Below are 21,744 nucleotides of genomic sequence, written 5' to 3' on the forward strand. Positions count from 1 at the left end.
TGCTAGTTTTGTAGGCATGAATGTGTCGAGGAGAATAGCGGAGGCTTAGCACTGTGAGATGCTACATGAGGTCATTGCTAAATGTGCAGATTTAACTGAAGCTGAAATACCAGGATTGAAGGGGTCATGGAGAGAAATCAAGGCTTACCTCTATGTTACAGGGTCAGAGTCCCCAAAGCAAGACCAAGAGAAGTTATTGCTGATGGCACAGCCCAGTTTCAGAGACCCCAGCATTTTGGAGATGGCAATACCATGGCATTACCATCAATGATAGCAGTTGCCATGGAATAGAGCCAGTGTGAGCAGAACGAGAGACATGCAATTGTCCAAGCCTCTTGGAGCCCAGAAGACTGTGAGTGAATCTCAGATATTGAATATTAGGTTATTTACACTGTTGGGAGCTTGGATTTGATTTGTTTAGATTTTGACTTTGCTATGATTCTTCTTTCCTGAAGTAAAAAAATATTTAACTTACTTTTGTGAATTTACAGAAGCCCACAGTTAAGAGACTTTGGTTATTTTAGAGAGATTTTAAAAATAAATTGAAATTTTAGAATTTCATTTTTTAAAGACAATGGGACTTTTAACTTTTGGAATATGTTTTATATTGTGATATTCATAATAATGACATCTTGGGGACAAGAAGGGTAAAGTTATGGTTTAACAGTGATGTGTTTGTGTGTCAAGTTGACAAGGGGTCAATTGTCTTGGCTGGTGTTATGTCAACTTGACACAAACTAGAGTCACTTGGAAAGAGGGAGCCTCAATTGAGAAAATGATTCCACTAGACTGATCTTTGGCAAGCCTGTGGTATATTTTCTTGGCTGATGATTGATGTGGGAAGGCCAGTTCACTTTAGGTCATACCACCTCTGAGCTGGTGGTGCTGGGTTCTTTTTTTATTTTTTTAAAAAATATCTTTTCTCATTTTATATTCTAAATCTAGTTCCCATTCCCTCCCCCCTCCTCCTGCTCCCTCCAGCTTTCGCCCATTCCACCCTTCATCCACTCCTCAAATAGGGTAAGGTTTCCCACGGGGAGTCAACAAAGTCTAGCACATTGTTTTGAGGTAGGATCAAGGCCCTCCCCCACTATATCTAGGCTGAGTAAAGTATCCTTCCAATGAGAATGGGTTCCAAAAAGTCAGAACAAACAGTAGGGATAAACCCTAGTTTCACTGCTAGTGGCCCCACAATTTATCCCAGTCATATAACCGTCACATTCAGAGGGCCTAGTTTGGTCCTATGCGGGTTCCTTTCCTGTCTGACCAGAGTTGGTGAGCGCCCATTAGCTCAGGTAAGTTGTTTCAGTGGGTGTCCACATCACAGACTTTATCTCTTTGCTTATAGTCTCACTCCTCCCACTCTTCCACTGGACTTTGGGAACTCAGCCCAGTGCTCTGCGGTGGATCTCTACATCTGCTTACATCAGCTGCTGGATGAAGGTTCTATGATGATATATAAGATAGTCATCAATCTGACTTCAGGGCAAGGCCAGTTCAGAAACCTTCTCCACTATTGCTTAGAGTCTTAGCTGGGGTCATCCTTGTGGATTCTTGGGTATTTCTCTAGAGCCAGGTTTCTTGCTAGTTCCATAATAACTCAAGATATCTCTTTCCTTGTTCTCTGTCTCTGTCCTTCCCTCATCTTTACCATTTCATTCTCTCAAAAATTTAGACATCAAAATATCAAATAATCCTATTTAAAAATGGGGTACAGATCTAAACAAAGAATTCTCAACAGAAGAATCTCAGATGGCTGAAAGACGCTTACTTAAGGAAATGTTCAACATCCTTAGCCATCATGGAAATGCAAATCAAAAAGACTCTGAGATACCATCTTACATCTGTCAGAATGGCTAAAATTAAAAACACCAGTGATAGCTTATGCTGGAGAGGATGCAGAGTAAGGGGAACACTCCTCAACAGCAGGTGGGAATGCAAGCTTGTACAACCACTCCGGAAATCAGTGTGGTGATTCCTCAGAAAATTAGAATCAACCTACAGCAAGACCCAGCAATATCACTCTTGGGCATATACCCAAAGGATTCTCAATTACACTATAAGGACATTTGTTCAATATGTTCATAGCAGCATTATTTGTAATGAACATGTAGCGCCTGCACTACGGGACAGTATATGAGCTGGGAACTAAGCTGGAGACTTCAAAACACACGCACACACAGACAGACAGAGACACGGGGACATGGGTCAACCTTGATACAAGAGTGCCAAGAATCCCCACACTCAGGGACAGCTTATATAGGGCTTTGGCCACACCCCAGCTCTTGGGATCTTTCAGCTACAGGCTCATCAGAACCCACTCCCCTGCCATCAGGTCTCGTGCTCAGAACAGTGACAAGCTGCTAGAGCAGAGGCAAGCACATTGTTTATAAGAAATTCAGGGTCTGGTGGTCTGCAGTCCCCAACATGAACAGAACCTGGAAACAACCTAGGTATCCCTCATCCAAAGAAAGGACAAAGAAAATGTGGTACATTTACACAATGTACTACTCAGCAGAGAAAAAAAAAGGCATCTTGAAATTTGCATGCAAATGGATGGAACTAGAAAAAAACCATCCTGAGTGAGGTAACCCAGACCCAGAAAGATGACATGGTATGTACTCACTCATCAGTGAATACTAGTTGCAAAGCAAAGGATAAGGAGCCTATAATCCATGACCCCAGAGAAACTAAGTAATGATGAGAACCCTAAGAGAAACATATATAGATCCCCCTGGGAAAGGGAAATAGACGGGATCTCCTGAGACAATTGGGAGCATGGAATGGGGGGAGAAAGGAGGGCAGAAGGGGAGGAGGAAGGGAGAAAGGGAGTGGGAAGGAGAACTTGAGATTCTGGGTTCTACAAGAAAGCAGGTTGATCAAGCCACAAGGAGCAAGTCAGTAAGTATTACTCCTTCAAGGCCTCTTCATCTGTTCCTGTCTTGAGTTCCTCCCCTGGCTTCCCTAGATGGTGGACTACAATCTGTATAGTGAAACAAACTTTTCCCCTACAGGATGGTTTTGGTCAGTCTTTTATCACAGCAATAGAGCTCCAACTGAGACTGGATCTTAAGCTTGGAGAGATGATTCAGTGGTTAAGAGCACTTGATGTTCATGTAAGAGACCTGGGTGTGATTTCCAGCATCCATGTGATGGCTCACAACTGCCTGTAACTCCAGTCCCAGTAGATTTGGTAAATCCACTGGATTTACCTAATCTGTAAGCCATGCAAATAAATAAGTCTTAATAAAATAGATAAGAGGAATTCTATGGACTTGTGAGCCAGAGACATTGTCTCTCATACACATCTATGTCAACTCTATTATCTTAGGCTAGCTATGTCCACGAGCTAGATCCATGGTAACCTGCCCAGACACTGTCTCTCTGAAAAGGTCATTCGTTTTTGGAGATACATCTGTGGGCCAGAGTAAGTGTTGCCTCCAGAGAACTATGACTTTAACATGATCCTACAGTGCATGTTTAAGACAAATGTGTCCATATAAGGACCAGTTTACAAAAAATGAATAAGGCACCATGAGACGAGGTTTTAGCTTCAGCTGTCAGGGAAGACACAGAGAAACAGACCTCCCAGTTCTCCAGGGAAAGGCAGGAAATCCAAATTCCTCCCCAAATCACACCTGCTGATTATGTTTCAAACATAACCATTAAAATTTCAATTAACCAGTTAGGAAACGATTATTGCATACCATCAGACCAGCATTTCTTAGCCAATTTCCAGTTTGAATTAGAAGAGCAAAACCAAGACAACTTCTTCCAGAAAAGAACCTGAGGAGGTGACGTCATCTAACAGTCACATTCTTGTGCTCATGACCTATAATTTGGATAGTACCTAGAGCCTTGCAACACAGACATTTTATATGTGTTCAGAAAGCAGAAGCAAACATGGTAGAACTTCAGAGTGTCATCCAGGGTCTACTCCCGCTTCTTCCTACCACAGAACTGGTTTGTTCTGGGCCACAGCACACACAGCTAAAAATACATGTCTCCAGCAGCTTGGTGTCTGGGGAATACAAACTGCCATCACTTCCGGGAAAACGTTCTCTTCCTGCCTTCTTCCTCCCTGATTCCTGTCATGGAGATGTAAGTGGCTGGAATGCCAGCAACTAATCCAGATGAGTGAGAGAATAGTGAAGAATGGGAGAGGCTGCCAAAGACTGTGGTGTAGATATGGTAATTGGATATGCTCCCCTCCGTTTTTAAGTTTGAGTGATGTACACTTTTTATATAAAGCATCAACCCTTCAGACCTCCTCGGTTTTGTAGTCAATTAGGCAGCACGCTTCGTGGCTAGGTTTTAGGTAAGCCTGTGACCGTTGGAAGGGTTGTGAGGAAGCTGCACAGTGCTTAATTCATTGAGGTTCTATGATGCACCTCTCAGACCTGAACAAGTACCTCCATCTCACGAGAGCCAGAGGCACAGAGAGGCAGAAATACAATGCAGCCATCCTGGGTCACTGCTTCCTTATCTCGACACCAAGTACCCTGATGAAGCTCGTCTTTAAACTAGAAAAGTGTGTGTGGTGCCTCCTAGCCACACTGCTGGCTCAGAAATTACAGTAAGGAGAAAAAAAAAAAGCACATTTTGTAGCTCTGCCCACGTGGCTTCACACTTTTGCTCTTCCATTCACAAGCTGTGTGGCTTTGGAACATTGTTCATGTCTTAAAAGGGAGATAATACAGCTTTAGGCAGGTAGGATGTAGTTCGAAAGGACTAAAGGTCCTTGAGTAACAAGGTGACCCAAAGGTCCTTGGGTAACAGGGTGACCCATTGTGTTAGCTAAATCTTGCATCATTGGGATCACAATGCTTAACAGAAACAACCTAACTTAACAGAAATAATCCTAAATAAGAAGGACTTATTCTGGCCCATGGTTCAGAGGGCTCACCCATCCTCTTCAGGAGGGGATGGCAAAGCAGGGCAGGTAACAGCATGGTGGTGAGGCAGCGAGAATGAGGAAATGCCAGCACTATTTGGCATTCATTTTCCTTTTTTATCGTGTCAGGGTTCTGAGAATCTATTTTCAGAGTGGGTCCCCCTCACCTCACTTTATCCTCTGGAGCTAGCCTTGCAGACACATCCAGAATTGTATTTCACCAATCTCATGAGTGATTCTAATTCAGTCAAGCTGAGCGAGGGTTGGCTCTCACACCATGTCTGCCTCTCAGGGACTGAACACACAGAAAAAGCCAAAACCAGAGAGAGGTCAAAAGCCTAGAACTCTGATGTTATTTACCTGAAAAGTTGTGAAAAAAATTTGAAAAAAGTACATAAATACAATACAGCTGAGTTTGGGAAAACTAGGCCAGAGGATAGATGCCAGGGTCTCATCATAGAGCAATTAAGCAATGTGTTTCCCTGGCTGGAAATCACTAAGAGACAGAACAGATACAGGTTGTCTGCAGTACTGAGAATTCTAGTGAGTTATGTGTCCCATTGGGATTCCGGGGTTAGAGTAATAACCAGAGGGTATGAACAAATCTATTCCACATATACTTAAGAAACATAAACACACAAGAGCAATTTATTCAACTGAAGCAAATAAAGACTGTAAGATTATTGTCTACTGGGCTCGGCTTTTACTCGACCCAAGGCAGTCCTGGCTCCGTACGCTGCTCCTCTCATTTCCTCACCTCACCTCGAGCATGGAATAGGGGTGAGGGAAGCAGCAGACTGCAAAGGCTGAGTGTGGGCCACTTCCCAGTTCATTTCCTAATCTCCCACGTGAATGCTGATAGTTGAAATAAAAAAATAATAATAAAACTAAGAGAAGAGAAGGCCATTACCAAACTTTAATCTTTTTTTTTTTTCATTTTGACTCCTGATTTTATTATTTAATTTTTTTCTACTGAAAGTAGTCTTCAATAGCTGGGAAGCCCGACCTCCAAAGACCAGAGTTAGAAGGAGCTGTTTTTTTATTGGAAAGACTAGGTTGGGTGGGTGAATGTGTGGGGTAACTGGGATGAGTGCAGACGACCCTGCTCTTCTGGTGGTCTTGGGTGGCAAAGACCAACTGCACTTTGACGGAGGAGGGTTATCTGTCTATTGTGTTATTTTCATTGGTCAATAAAGAGACTGCCTTGGCCCTTTGATAGGACAGGAAATTAGGTAGGTGGAGTAAACAGAATAGAATGCTGGGAAGAGGGCAATGAGGCAGACGCCATGGAGCCAGCCACCAGGTTGGACATGCTGAATCTTTTCCGGTAAGCCACCACCTTGTGGTACAACACAGATTATTACAAATGGGTTAATATCAAGATGTAAGAGTTAGCCAGTAACTAACTCTCTAGAGATAATGGGCCAGGCAGTGTTTAAATGAATACAATTTGTGTGTTGTTATTTCTGGGGCTAAGCTAGCTGTGTGGGAGCCGGGCGGGATGAAAAGCAGGCCTGCCCGCAGCTCCATTACTACAGCACCTCACAGAGCCTGGGGTGTGGTGGGAAGGGGGTGGGGCAGGAATGACAAGCTGGGGATAAGGGACCCACCTCAGTCCCCTGCTTCACTCTCTTCTAATGTCTCTCCACTGGTGGCATTCTCTGCAGTCTTGGAGGCCTTCTTTTTCTGGGCTTTTCAACTCGCAGAACTCTGGAGAAGAACCTTTATTTAGCTCTGTATCCTGGATTTCCTTCTCAGAGTTGTAGAGGTCAGGCTCAATGAGACCACTGGTTATCCACATGGGGCCCTCGGGCTTGAGTAGCACTGTAAATTTAAACTGGGCAACAAATTTTCCCTCCTTTTCAGAGAGAGAGCACTAAGTGACTGGAGTAATTCATGCTTGGCACATTCTGCCGCACCCATTTGAGCCTTCTTCTCATCTTCAGATGCGCTTAAAGTAAATGGCACGGCATCAAAACGCCTCTCCACCTCACTGAAAAAGGCACGAGAAGTTCTCATTTTCAGGCCGTATTGTTTAGAGGGGTCTCATTTGTAAACAGTAGTCCTCTGTCCTGCATCTTTGGCCTTGCCTTCTGAACTGACGAGGACAGCCACAGTATAAATTTCATGTACCTCAAATTCAACCCTTTCACAGTCCTTCTGCTGGTCTGTAGGATTCTGGATAAGGTTTTTTTTTTTTTTCTCCATCCATCATGTGCTGCTTCAATTGGTGTGACAACACACCTTCTATTAGCATGCAATTAAATGCGTGAGCAACTTTGTTCCAGGCTTCTGTCTCTGTGTTCTGGTTTCCAGGTTTGACCAATCGTAAGGCAGCTTCGGCACAAAGATGAGCAGCCTTAATGACATCTGCTTTCCACCTGTTACCTGGGTCACCAGAGCTACACCAATTACACAAGTGTGAGCCACCTTAGCAATGAAGCCATCCACATGAACCCCAAGGACAATTTTTACCAAGTCACTTCCTTGAGTATATAGTCCTGGTCACTCTTCCAAGGGGAGAAGTGACATACACTGTTATTTACTGAAATTCTGGTAGGAAAGGCAATATCTTTCTTCATTTCCTTCCCTTTCTTGGAGATTTTCCCTGTCTCGTTCATGGTCATGGCATCACCTTCCTCACCCAGGCTCAGTACTGACACACCTGAGCTGGAAGCATCCACGAAAGATCGAAGATCCCAGTTGGCGATGTCACCCCCATCTTATACTTGGTCATGACCAGTACTAATGGGCTCCCTTATACTTGGTCATGACCAGTACTAATGGGCTCCCTTATACTTGGTCATGACCAGTACTAATGGGCTCCCTTATACTTGGTCATGACCAGTACTAATGGGCTCCCTTATACTTGGTCATGACCAGTACTAATGGGCTCCCTTATACTTGGTCATGACCAGTACTAATGGGCTCCCTTATACTTGATTATGACCAGTACTAATGGGCTCCCTTATACTTGATTATGACCAGTACTAATGGGCTCCCTTATACTTGATTATGACCAGTACTAATGGGCTCCCACTGCTCGTCTACACCCAACATCTTCCTACAACCACTACTGCAGTTTCACTTTCCCTGAGCTGCGGCCTCTGACTCCCTTCCCAGCCAGAAGCTGTAGTCAGAGTCTCTTTGATTGCTAAACTTTAATCTTGAGTCATATATTAGAAAAGCTCCCAGAGAAGAAAAGCTACCAGAGAAGAAAATATATATATTTTTTATATATATTTTTATTTATATATTGTGTGATGTATTGTGCATATACATATATATGTGTTGGTATATACCTATATATTTCTCATATGTATACTTTTTAGAGAGAGAACAAAGTACAATCACATTCCTGAATAAATAAATTAGAACTTTCAAAATATTTGAGCTTGATAAATACCCCAATCAATCCAAGGTGATTTCTATAACCAATCAGCATAAGATAATAAAACAGTTTTGGTTGAAAACATCATGTAGAGAATTTGGAATGTAAATAACAAGTATTTTTTTCTACTTTAAAAATAGTTGGGTTATTTATTTATTTATTAAAAATTTCTACCTCCTCCCATCCTCCCATTTCCCTCCCACTCCCCCCACCTCCCCTTCCCCTCACTAGCCAGTCCTAAGAGAAGTCAGGGTGCCCTGCCCTGTGGAAAGTCTAAGGGCCCCCTCCCTCCAGGTCTAGGAAGGTGAACATCCAAACAGACTAGGCTCCCAAAAAGCTAGTACATGCAGTAGAATCAAAATCCGATGAATGAGCATGCGACCAAATTGGACTCTCTGAATGTGGCTGAAATGGGGGGGGGGCTGATTGGATGGAGATAGAGACAGAGACCCACACTGGAGCACTGGACTGAGCTCCCAAGGCCCAGATGAAGAGCAGAAGGAAGGGGAATAACAAGTACTTTTATATGATTCTCACTCTATTTATGCTATAGAGGGAGCAAAATGTACATCTAATTTACTTAATATTATTAAAATGCTTTTATTCCCTACCACAGAGCAGATATTATCATAAATACTGGAGATATCATAACCTGTCTAGCTTTTTATTATAGATAGATAGATAGATAGATAGATAGATAGATAGATAGATAGATAGATAGATGCATACATACATACATACATATGTACGTACGTACCTGGATGAATGGATGGATGTATAGAGGAAACAGCAATATGCAGGACTTATTAAGTACCATAAGCATAAATGGGGAAGATTATATATGTGGGTCTTACACGTAGATCCAAAGAGAAGACTGTTGCTGAGACTACATACACAGTGTGCACACAGCACAACATCAACCAGCATCCGTAGAAATTACTGCAACCTGGAGCCTGAACCAGCAGGAAACCCAAAGCCCCTGGAGTTGGACTCAGTTTTGTTGGGAAAGGAGCGGCGGGCTGTGTTCCCGCCACCCGGTAGCTCATTTTAGACCTTCAGTAGAAAAGTTTTTTTAATATTCTAAATATGAAATTTGTAAATTAAAAGAGAAAAATTATTTTCATCCTGCTAAAATGGTAACTTTTAAATGGTAGGAAGTTTCTTTGCAGTATTGAAAGGTAGCAATTGCAGTCAGTTTTAACTGTCAATTTGTACAACCGAGTGTCACCTGAGAAGGGAATCTCACTTAAGGAACACTCAAGATCAGATTGGCCCTTGGGCAAGCTTGTGGGGCATTGTCTTGATTCCTCATTGATGTAGTAGGGTATAGCCTATTGTAGGTGGCACCATTCTCTAGGCAGATAGGTACTCTTGGGCTGCATAAAGAAGGACAGCTCAACATGAACCTGTAAGCCAGCTAGCAGGCAGCCTTCCTCAATAGTTCTGCTTCAAGTTCCGGCTTGAATCCCTGCCCTGGATTTTCTCAATGACCGACTGTGACCTGGAAATGAAAGATGAAATAAAACCTTTCCTCCCCTGAGCTGCTACTGGGAAGATTGTTTAACCATAGTAACAAAAAGAAACTAGAACAGTGATTATATGATGTAGCCTATAACGGTAGTGATGCCCTTAAGCCTTGTGGATAGGATGATCAGAAACCCCCGGGGATATTGTCTGACTGAAGCTTTCTGGGTTTCTTCTTCTTTGCTGTGAGCTTGTCTCTGTGCATCTCCCTTATTGTCTTTCTGCCAGGCTCTTTCTTTCCTGAAATGTCTTTCTGTCAACTCCATATTTGCAACACACATGCATACTATTTATATGTGTTTCTGCAATCATATTCATTCCCCCTTCAAATTTCTGTGATATATGGCTAAAAATATTTTGCACTTTTTGAACAGTAATGCTTCTTCAATCTTCTGTTTCTTGAAGCATTTTTTTAAAAAAAATGAAGGAAATTAAAATTGCCCAAATTTCTCTGTAATTAAAAAATGAGGTATTGGAGCTGTCACCTAGGAGGCATCTAGTTGTTTGTTTAGTTGTACCTATATCCATGTGTGTGTTAAGAAATACTGCTATAACAGCAGATCATGGGACATTTTTGCTGTGTTAACTTTATTATTATTATTATTATTATTATTATTATTATTATTATTATTATTATTATTAAGAGTTGTTTCTAACATTTTGGTCAATTTTTCCAAAAAGGGAAAAATTAATCTTCCCTTTAGTGTTTGAAGCCACCTAGGAGTTGATAAGTTTTCAGAAATACTTAGGAATGGTGTTATGTGTGTCCACTGTGCTCTCTTTAATATATAACAAAGAACCCTAAAAGGCACTACAAGGATGTATATGGGTGATTTGTGAAAGTCTCTCACCCATAGCTGTTAGAGATAATTATTGTGACGTCACAGTGATACATGGCCTCTGATGAATGCTAGTCAGCCTCTGGTGGTGTCTTTCCAGGAACAGCATCTACATGACAATCTGACTGCATCACCCTCAATAAGGTGTCTTTTATGGATTGAGGAGAGAAACTACCAGCATTCAAAGTTATCAAAGCCGCCAAAGGCAAGAGACATGTTCTCAGTGCAGCTCATATCAAGGATCAAGAAAAGTGTACAGAAGCCGGCTCTGGTGGTGCACACCTTCTATCCCAGCACTCTGGAGTCAGAGGCAAGTTGATTTTTGTGAGTTCCAGGTCAGCCTGATCTCCATAGAGAGTTCCAGGACAGCCAGAGCTATATAGTGAGACCCTGTCTCAAAGAAAAAGAGCTGAGATTGTGTCCCCGCAACATACATAAAGAAAACTGATGTAACTCATCACCAGAAGCCTTAATGGGGTTGTCGACATGCTATTCCAAGACAGAAGTTGATTTCTAGGGTTCTAAGCCCACAGAGCACAACTTCTCTAAAACAGTTTCAAAGTTAAAGATTATTTTTACTATTTGCCCTTTAAAAATCATTTTGACAGTAATGTATTTATTGTGTATCACAGGTGCATGGCACACACACATATTAGGTAGGAGAACAACTTGTCATCTTGGCTGCCCAAAGTAAAGACCTCCTACATGCATGGCCTGTGACCAAGCAGTGTCTCCTGTCTCCACTCAGCTTCTCCAGCATATTCTTTCAAGTGACCAAGCATGGCATGCCTCTTTGCTTTATCTCCTGCTGTTCCACGAGGCTAGAAGTAAGCAGACTGTCCTGTTCTTCCCTCTCCTTATCCCTTTTTCGCCTCTTGCCCATTTCCTTGACCATCACTTCTTCCAGGAAGTTTGCATCCACATCCGAAATTCTTTTCCCGAGTGCTTCCATAGCAACCATCACTTGCCTTTTCACCCACATTTCTATGATGTGGGACTTGTCTATTGTGTTGTAATCATCTCCCACTAGATACAAAGTACTGCAAGTGTGTGTATGTGTGTGAGTGTGTGGTGTGTGTATTCTTAGGTGCAACTATTCATACCAAGAATGAAGTTAAGAATGTACCCCTGCGATATGCATAAATACATATACAATATGTTTAGAATGCAATACTCTATAATATTACATAATATATAATTATAGGTGATGTTTTACATTTTGAACAGTGATTCCAAGGTGTTCATGACTGTGCTAACATGAACACTTTTAGAATAAATAAATTTCAGACAATATCATGAGGGAATTAGAAAACAGATAGGTATACTAGTTAAGGAAGATAAGATAGAGAATTCTGCCCCAAATGTTAGTGTACATGAGATAAATATATTACTAATACTAGTGAGGCATCACAGATAGATGTCCACAAGACAGAAGAAACCTATTTTGAAGGACTGGCACCAGAATCCCAGTAGCTACTAGGAGATTTGCATTTGCCCTCGAGTTCCTGTCTATAGAAAGATAGTCCAATTCAGGGGCCAATTTCAATCCTCTAAGAACTTCTTGGATAGAAATTTAATGTGGAGACCCAATTTCTGGAATCGGTGTCTACTGTAAGTGTTTGAGCCTCAAAAACATGTTGGTAACACTGTTGTTAGGTTTGAAGATCAGACCAGAGTGGTATCAGGACAGAGTCAATTATACAGAACATAAAACAACTCAGACTTCCTTCAGAGTTAGAAAAGAGTCCCAAACATGGAGCACTTCAGGGCCTGCAGATGAAGAATAAAAAGTTCTGTTGATGGCCTTAAGGAGGGATCTAAGGACAAGTTCAAAGGAAGTCATTATCCCATCAGACAAGTCAATCATTAAGAAGGCCAGGCTGATTGGACTATTCTGGAAGTTTCCAGATGTTAATTTGTATGGTTTACCATATGGACAATTTACAGGAGGCAGTCAAAGCAAGAACAGATTCCCAAATCTGACAAGTACTTTTACAGCTCCGTAGATGTCCTACTTTCTCTAAGACAAAGTCTAGAGCTTGAATATTGGTCCTTCGCGTCACAATATTATCTAAGATATGTTGCATATCTGATTTAGACTGTAGCCCATACTATTGGGGTACCCACTGTCGCTTAAGGATCTCAGCAGGATAAAGCCTGTTTATAGTTCTTCAATAGATGACGTTATGGTGGTGTCAATAATTTCTGCCGGACAGACAGATCATTGTCTCCATCAGAAACTCTCCTGGATAGGCTGGAATTGACCCTCCTGAATAAGCTGGAATTGAATCACTTTATAAAATCATTATATCATTCCCCAGGCCAGCTAGAACAGTTCTCCACTTTCAATCCAGACAGAACATGCAACCAAATCCATAATGAAAGCCATAATAGAATTAGGAAATTCATCATGGTGACCTCATAGGAAATTCATCACAGTGACCTCATAGAGATTTGTGTCCAGAAACCATTGACTTCAGTCCTGGCACCCATTCAGACATCATTCAATTTTCCTTTATACTGACCTATTTTTATTTCAACAGAAAATTGGAGAAAGGGCCCAGCAACATTTTGAGAGACTAGGAAATGGAAGTTCATGCTTGATTGACAAGTTCCTAAAGGAATTGCTGCTAGATGTTCAATATTTTGAGTCTGAGCCACAGTTTTGGCTTTGAACCAGCAGCTGCGAGGAGAGCTGCAGATGTGTCTTAGAAATGAGGCAAGGGAAGCTATTTAGAGGAAAAGGTCATTTGCTGTTTTCACTTGGCCTGCACAAGCTTTCCTCACTCTGAAGCCAACTGTTAAAGTAGTTCCCTATTCTATTAAAGCACGAGCTCTCTCTCCATGGACCTGGACCTCACGCACCTACCTATCTCCTACTGTCTTAGAGAACAGGCAGACTGTAAATATTCGTTAAGCAATTGAATGAAAGATGAATCCATGTATAAATGCCAATTTCCCTATAAGCACTGTGTCAAAAAACCATTTACCTTTTCTCAACACAGAGGAAATTATAAAGTAAGCCTAGATTTATCATCGGCAGATTAAAGCAAGTGTACTCCGAAAGATGGTTCCAAGAGGTTCTTGGGTCAGAGCGGATTGAAGAGCAACTAAGAGGCCGTGGTGGAATAATGTTCTCCATGAAAAGTTCTCATATATGTTGCATCTTTTTCTTTGGAAAGATGTCCCTGGGCTATCACAGCCTTCCTGGATTTGTACAATTAGACATTGAGGACTAATGAAAATGAAGATAGAGAGACATGATGTTTTGTGGATTGAACTCACACCCAGTACTCAGCTCACTGCTTCATGAGCATCCTCTCTGTTGGGGCCTAGTTCATTATAAAAGCCAGGCCTTGCCAATAGGATATAATACTTGGATGCATGGCCTTTAAGAAGTGACTCGACCCTGAGTGCTTCTCCTTCATGAATAGATTGATGCATTTCTGAGAAGGTTTGACGGAGAGACTTTGTGGCTTTGTGTCCTTGTATCTTCTGCCAGATGAGGACAGGGCCCTTCCTCTCTGAAGTACGCAATATCCGAGACACCCATTGGATGCAGAGACCGGACCTTCTCTAGACACTGAAGTTGCTGGCATTTTGCCCTGGGACTCAAAGGCTGTACCACTAAAATACAATTTGTCTATCACTAAGATAAAATTCCATAGCAGCAATACCAACAAGCTGCAGCAACCACATTAGCCCTCAAAAACCTCACCCTGGAAAAAGGAAACTAGTATTATTTCACTGGGCTTCAAGAGGAGAGGTCACACTGCTACACACAGCTTATCAGAGGGGATTCTGACTCCAGAGTCCCACCTTTAATCAAACTTAATTCTCTTTGGTTTTGCCTTATCTCTATACAGCCATTACCACATTGCTTTGTCAGAAAGGAACAAATGTATTTTTATGACTGAATAACATTTTTGGAAGTAAACAAACGTCGATTGTCCCACTGAATCCTCTGGATATCTTGAAGACATATAATGTCGAGTCCATGGGGCAGAGGTGGGGCAGATGAGAGCTTGGTGGTGACTGCAGATCAGCCAGGGAGGAATGAACAAGGCAGGTGGACACATGGAAAAATCCAACCACAGGGAAATCGGAGCACCTGTCAGAGAGGAAGCCCTCCGCGCCCTTACTTTCCCTGGTTTTCTCTGTCACAGACCTCCTTGAGGACAGTCACTTTTAACTGACGTCCTCACACTTGTCACAAAGTCTCTCTCTGCCAGACCATAATGAGCAATTTGATCTAATCCATGAATAGAAATTGGAATTTAATTCACTTTCGTGGCATTTTGAGGAGGGAGATGTTTAAACAAGCTAGTTGGTGTCCTCTGCTTCACTGCTGAAGGTTAATCACTCTCCAATATGCATATTTTAGCTCCGAACTAGGTTCTTGAGAAAATGGAATAATTAAACCACAAGTGGCAATTACTTGTATTTTAGTAGGCCTCTTTCTAAAGAAACATTACTAAGTATCCTCTTTTCCTAAGCTGGCATCCGGCTATCACATTTCTCTCTTCAAATGTGTATGCTATCTATTACCTTCTGTTAATTCTGCTCAGTATTGAAAACAGAAAGAATTCATTGTTGCCACAGTGGAGGGTTGGTGTTTTGTAATACACAATACAGGTTATTCTAGCCATAACCTCTTTCCTTCAAAAATTTGTCTCCACTTGTATGCATTCTAAGTATACAAACATTGCCTTTTTAGAAATAGCCCTGACCTTTTTCTAGAAACATATCTCTGTACTATCCAAATAAATTTAATACCTTATATTCACTTAAAAATCTCTTTCCAGAAAATTATTGATGTGTGAAGATGTTTTTACTATAATATGAATGGAAAAATAGGTCCAACCTAACAGAGAGTAGGCACAGCACTTACACATTGTCAATAGACACATGAGAAAAATGACTACAAAGAAACATGCCAAATATCTGAGGGTAGTTACTTTAGAAAGGATTTTAATTGACTTTTAACATTTTCTATTTTTGTAATAAATACATATTAATTTTAAACTTTTACTACTGCTTCATGAACATCAATAATTTGTACCAAAAAGCTCTTAACTAAAACTCAAGCACTATAAGCAGAACTGAATACTTACAAATCCTACTATTTTGGAACCTTTTCCAGAGATCAGCATCGTTCCTAATTTTGGCATGTAGCCAGTGTTCTCAGCAAGGGCACTGTGGACAATTCAGGCAGGTTAGCTATTTGGGGAGACAATGATATTTTCACACATTATGGAATGTTTCATAATGTCCTTGGTGTCTAACCCTGAATGCCAATAGCATCCATCTCTTTATCATGACATCCCAAAACATCTCCAGGTATATTTAAATGTCCTTGGGCAAGACAGTTCACTTCCTAACTAGAATTACTAAAGTCCAATTTCCTAGTCCCCTTTCTCTGTTTCAGTATACAAGCAGAATTGTAAGCCATATATGATAAAAAAATAAATTGTGCAATTATGTACACTTCTATGACAAGATTTTCTTTCTTTAAGTCATTCCATATTATCTTGTGTATCTCTATGTATACAAAGATATATAGATATACAAGATATATATATATGAATGTGTGTGTGTGTGTGTATACACACCCCACTAACAATCAAAAACAAGACATTCAATGAAAACTTACAAAGGAGAATCTTATTTGATTGTAACCCAAAGACCATTAGGATATCCTTGATTCGTATGAAATAGATGAAGCTAATCTGAACACATGCCACCCTTTGACGAAAGACAAAACACCTTGAAATATGTTGTAACTGAAAGCCATATTGGAAAAAGAAAAACAGTGAAATGCTTAGATAATCATTCATGCAGAAAGTAAGGGAGAAACAAAGAAAGAGGCCCTCATATTCCACAGCAGCTTCCAGGTCAGCATGAAACTAGTCCATGATTCTTAAGTATTAATGTTTCCTCAACAGTGGCCAAGATTTGACACCAGCCAGGTTTTTATCCACTTTTCTTCACCTGAACCCACCACTACAAACTTTTTTAAAATGAATGTAAAGATTCTGAATTGCAGTTAAGTCCACTTTAGCTTCTGAAACCAGAAAAGAAGAAGGAGAGAAGGATGAAAGGAACCAATCACACAACTGTATAGCCAGTCACAGAGTAAGAAAGAAAGAAAGATACATGAGGCAAAGAAACTAGCTAGAAACAAGTCAAGCTAAGACCAGGCATTCGTAAGTAAGAGTAATTCTCCATGTATTTATTTGGAAGCGGGGTGGAGTGGTAAGCCCCCAAAGAGGAAAAAAAAACCTACAAATTTCTCCTCACTCCTAGGGGGAAAATGGAACTTCATCCTTAACAGTCTGAAGCCTAAGAGAAGAGATGAGAATTGGAGTTACTAAGCCATATCAGCCCTGGGGTACTGGTTAGAGGATATTTCAAATACCTCATCATTATAACTATATATTTGCTTTAAAAGTAGTTCTCCAAACAGATACGTAAAATAATGACCAAATTGACCTGATTAAAATGAATACAAAACAAAGGCTAGTGGTGTTCCCATACTGAGCAATAGAGAATTGTCTTAGCTTCTTGACTGCCCTCATCTGATCCTTCATCTGACTCCTACATTAGCAATGTTGTCACCATGCACTTGCAGTCCACATTAGAAAGATAATATCTCCATGGATACTCTCCACCCTCCATCACACACACACATACAGAGAGAGAGAGAGAGAGAGAGAGAGAGAGAGAGAGAGGAGAGAGAGAGAGAGAGAGAGAGAGAGAGAGAGAGAGAGAGTTCAATAGCTCCCCTTCTTTGTGTCCCCATCTTTGGTGTGGTATCCTCATGTTTCCACTAAACTGGGTACCACAACAGCCTCCTTGTTGCTCTCTCTCTGAATCCACTGTATTTTAAGCTCCAAAGTCAGAGAACTTGTCTACTCCCATCTCTTCATCAACCCTTTCACATAGTAAATAAATCACACCTACTAAGCAAGTGAACAAATATTTTCACTCTTGTTTTCCTCTGGATCCCTCACAGGGTGATATTCTCAAACAATAAATGTCACCATATCACTTCCTAATTCAAAATGTTTTCATGACTTCTTCTGCCTTTTGGGCAAAATTCCAAGTTAATGGCTGCACTTTACAGGGACTATGGGTGCTCCTCTTGTGACTTAGCTTTCTGCTGTGTCTTTCACAAGATGTCCCCTTAGAACCCTTGGCTGTGGTGATTCTGACTATCTAGAGCCTAGGATACTCTGATCACTGGTCTCTAGGATGGTACACATGCCATTCTCTTTCTCTTATGGCATAATTGATGTTCTTTACCAATAATGTACCTTTTCTACTGCCAAGGCACAGCAGGGTTATGGCTCCTTCCTTGGATCACACATGAATCTCTTCCTGGATAACGGAATGTCAGCAGATAACGGAATGTCTGTGGCACTTCTGAGATTACAGAACTAGTGCATAATCATCCATTCTCAATCTTATACACTACCTCTCTCTCTCCTTTTCCTCTTCCTCCCTTCTCCATTTGTTCCTCTCTGTCCTCTAATACTTCCTCCTTCTTTTCTTCCTATTCTCCCCTTCTAGATACAAATTCCTTTATGTGTGTGTCTGGAATCAAGAAACCTTTCTAATACATTTTAAAAGTGACATTCCTTCTCAGTCACTATTTGTAGATGATATGATAGTATACTTAAGTGACCCCAAAAATTCTACCAGTGAGGTCTTAGCTGATAAACATCTTCAGTAATGTGACTAGATACAAGATTAACTCAAAAAAAATCTGTAGCCCTCCTATATACAAATAATAAGTGGGCTGAGAAAGTAATCAGAGTAACAACATCCTTTATAGTAGCCACAAATAATATAAAACTTTTGGGGTAACTAATAAAACAAGTGAAAGACCTATATGACACAAATTTTAAGCCTTTGAAGAAAGAAATTGGAAAAGAGATCAGAAAATGGAAAGATCTCCCAAGCTCATGGATTGATAGAATCAACATAGTAAAAATGGCAATCTTACTGAAAGTAATCTACAGATTCATTGCAATCCCCATCAAAATTCCAACAGACCTCAAGAGAACAATACTTTTCATATGCAAAAACAAAATATTAGGATAGCTAAAACAATCCTGCACAATAAAGGAACTTCTGAAGATATCACCATTCCTGACTTCAAGCTTTACTACAGAGCTATAGTAATAAAAACAGTTCGGTGTTGGCATAAAAACAGATCGGTGGTGGTGGGGGGGCAATGGAATTGAATCAAAGACCCTGAGACAAATCTACGCACCTATGAACACCTGATTTTTGACAAAGAAGCCAAAAATATACAATGGAAAAAAGAAAGCATCTTTAACAAATGGTGATGGCATAACTGGATGGCAGCACGTAGAAGAATGCAAATAGGTCCATATCTACCACATATCCTGCACAAAACTCAAGTCCAAGTGGATCAAAGACCTCAATATAGATAAACCCAGTTACATTGAAGCTGGTAGTAGAGAAAGTGGGAAGAAGCCTTGAACACATTGGCACAGGAGACTACTTCCCAATTCACTTTTGGAATGCATGTTTATAAAGCAAATATCTTGTTTGCAAACTAAAATAGAATAAAACAACCAATCATTGACTGTTAAAATTACTGCAAAAAAGACAAACCAACAAAACAAAAATCCCCCAAGCTTGGAGTTCACAAGTGACATGCAGAGTATGCGATTGTATGTCTCGTTTTGCTGGCAGCAGACTGGAGGCTTCTGGCTAGTGCTAGTTCTGAATTAGTTCTGCAAAGTTCTGTGACCATTATCACAGCAGGGTGACCTTTTGGAGCCTTGTTTACATGTGAGATAAAATAGCCACTGAAAACATCCATCAGGAAAGACAGGAAGGGACAAGGACTGTGATTATCCAGTGGGCAGTTTTCCCACACGTCTTCCCTCTGTGTCTCTATTTCCTTGTCTCCATCCCTCCATCTTGCCCTCACACCTTTTTCCTTCTTTTGTGACATTCTATGTTTGAGGAGAACTTAAAAAGCAAATTAGGAAGCATTGACTTTGGTACCAAGTAAGGAAGAGACCCAGTAGCAGCCTTTTTCTCCTCCCTATCCTTCCTGCTCACCTTCCTACCCCTTCCTCCTCCTCTTCTATCTTTTTTGGGGTTATTTTAAATACTATATAAAGAAATAGTACATCATAAAACCATGATCATCATTTTACAAATGAGAATTGTTTTTCCTACATAGCCTGTAGGACATGAAGCCATTAGCTTTCTTCTTTGGGGACCACAGGTCCTTTAAAGAGGCAGAGATGGACTAGAGATCACAGAGGCCATCTTAATTAATGTACGTCTTCCAGACTCCCTTCTTCGGCCTTTGTTTCCATGATCCTCTCTTCCCTGCTTCGTCTTCTGTTTCTACTGCTCCCATCTCATTACCTGTATTTCTCCACTGGAACTCACAGTTATTGTCACCTACAGGTCTCTTTGATGAAGATGAAACTTTCTAAGCACTGTTGAGAATTAGCTTGTACAAAAACAATATGCATTGAACAGAAATATCTTAGGGAACAGTTCAAAGCACACGGTGAAAATGCTGTTCAGACATAGCAGTTGGGAGCATGTAAGAGCACAGGGAATACTTTCCTCCATATCCTTAGAAGGAAGAAAGGATGCTAACACTGCTTCCCTCGCTTCCCTCAACCTACTAACTCAATTCACAGCACACATTTCTGAAACTGGATTTGATAGGGTTGGCACCATTCAAGTACTGCTTCCTTGTGGTGATATAATATTGTCACAAATCGCTGTTTGAAAAAAAATCTCAAAGGTTGCCTGTGCACCTTCAAGCATATTCAACATAGGAACCAAAGTGTGTGTTGGCCTCAAGTCTGTGAGCAAAAAGAAGTTTAGTGTCTGAATTTTGAATTCTTTCTCCGCAGCACTGCTTCCCTCTGAACACCTTGAATGGTTTCCTAATGACTTAGACAAAACAAAGGTTAGGCCTAAGAAAGCAGGGAAGCAGTTGTTAGTGTCCAAAACCTTCTTTTCTCCAGGGTGGTGTTTAGATCCTATTAAGGAGTTTGCCCTAGCAGCACAAACTATCACATCTAAAAGTAGGAACTTTCCAAAACACAGTGCATTTTCCCAAATGAAGAATTAATGATTAAATGAAACATCCACACCAGGTAAACTATGCCTACATTGTAAAAAATGCTCAAAAATTAGCCAACTGAAACAAAACAATGTTGCAGTTTCTGATACCTAAATAATCAATGACTAGCCACATGTACAGGAAGGTTACTCTGAACCAATCACCATATTGAAAGAACTTAACATCCATGTTGAACTCGGTTTCTATACACAATTTTGCCGGCATCCTACCTAGCAAATAAAGATGAATCACAAGGCTTTAGCAGCACAAGGGGGGACAACGCTTAACTCACGCTTAACCAATCTATGGCTACTCACTAAAATGAAATAGAATATACATTACTTTAAAAAACTATACTTAGTTCATTCGAAATAAATGCTATCTGCTGTTGTCTTCTATTGTCCACCAGCGGGTCCTTCCGATGCGGAGGACTTTGGGTGTTGTCACAGCTCTGAAGAAGATGCAATGGACAGAGACTGAGAAGGACGAAGGAAAGGAGAACAGATGACGACCTAAGGCTGGCTGAGACACTGTCTCGTTTGATTCTGATGAGAATATCCACCCCTTCTCTTCCTCTCATCCTCCTTCCTTCCCTTCCTCCCACACCAACTCCCCCTTTCCACAGCTTCTTTCTCCTTCCATCTTCCCCTCCCCCTGCATGTAGTCTTGCATCTCCGCTTCTATTTATCTCAATGTTGCTATGAGAAAAATCAAGTTTTCAAAGGTCAATAATTTTACCAAGGTCATATGACACATCTATGATGCGTTTTATCATGATGATTTAAGACACAAAACACAATGCTCGGATGTCCATTTGCATACTGAAATGGTTACTCTAGTGAGCTAAAGAGCATCCATCCTCCCACATAGCTTGCAGCCGACCCCTTGCTTTGTGACAAAAAAAAAAACCCAAAGTCTTTTAGCAAAAATCTTAATTGTAGTGTTGTTGTCTGTAGCCCTAGTA

The 21,744-nt window shown here is 40.9% G+C and overlaps 1 pseudogene; it reads right to left on the minus strand.

The window, feature by feature from the left end:
- Positions 1-6,476: 6,476 nt before the first annotated feature.
- On the minus strand, positions 6,477-11,609 carry LOC125388720 (proliferation-associated protein 2G4 pseudogene; annotated as a pseudogene).
- Between the last annotated feature and the right edge of the window lie 10,135 nt (positions 11,610-21,744).

The sequence above is a fragment of the Myodes glareolus genome, chromosome 4 (assembly GCF_982192425.1).
Source record: "Myodes glareolus chromosome 4, mMyoGla1.1, whole genome shotgun sequence".
Taxonomy (NCBI): Eukaryota; Metazoa; Chordata; class Mammalia; order Rodentia; family Cricetidae; genus Myodes; species Myodes glareolus.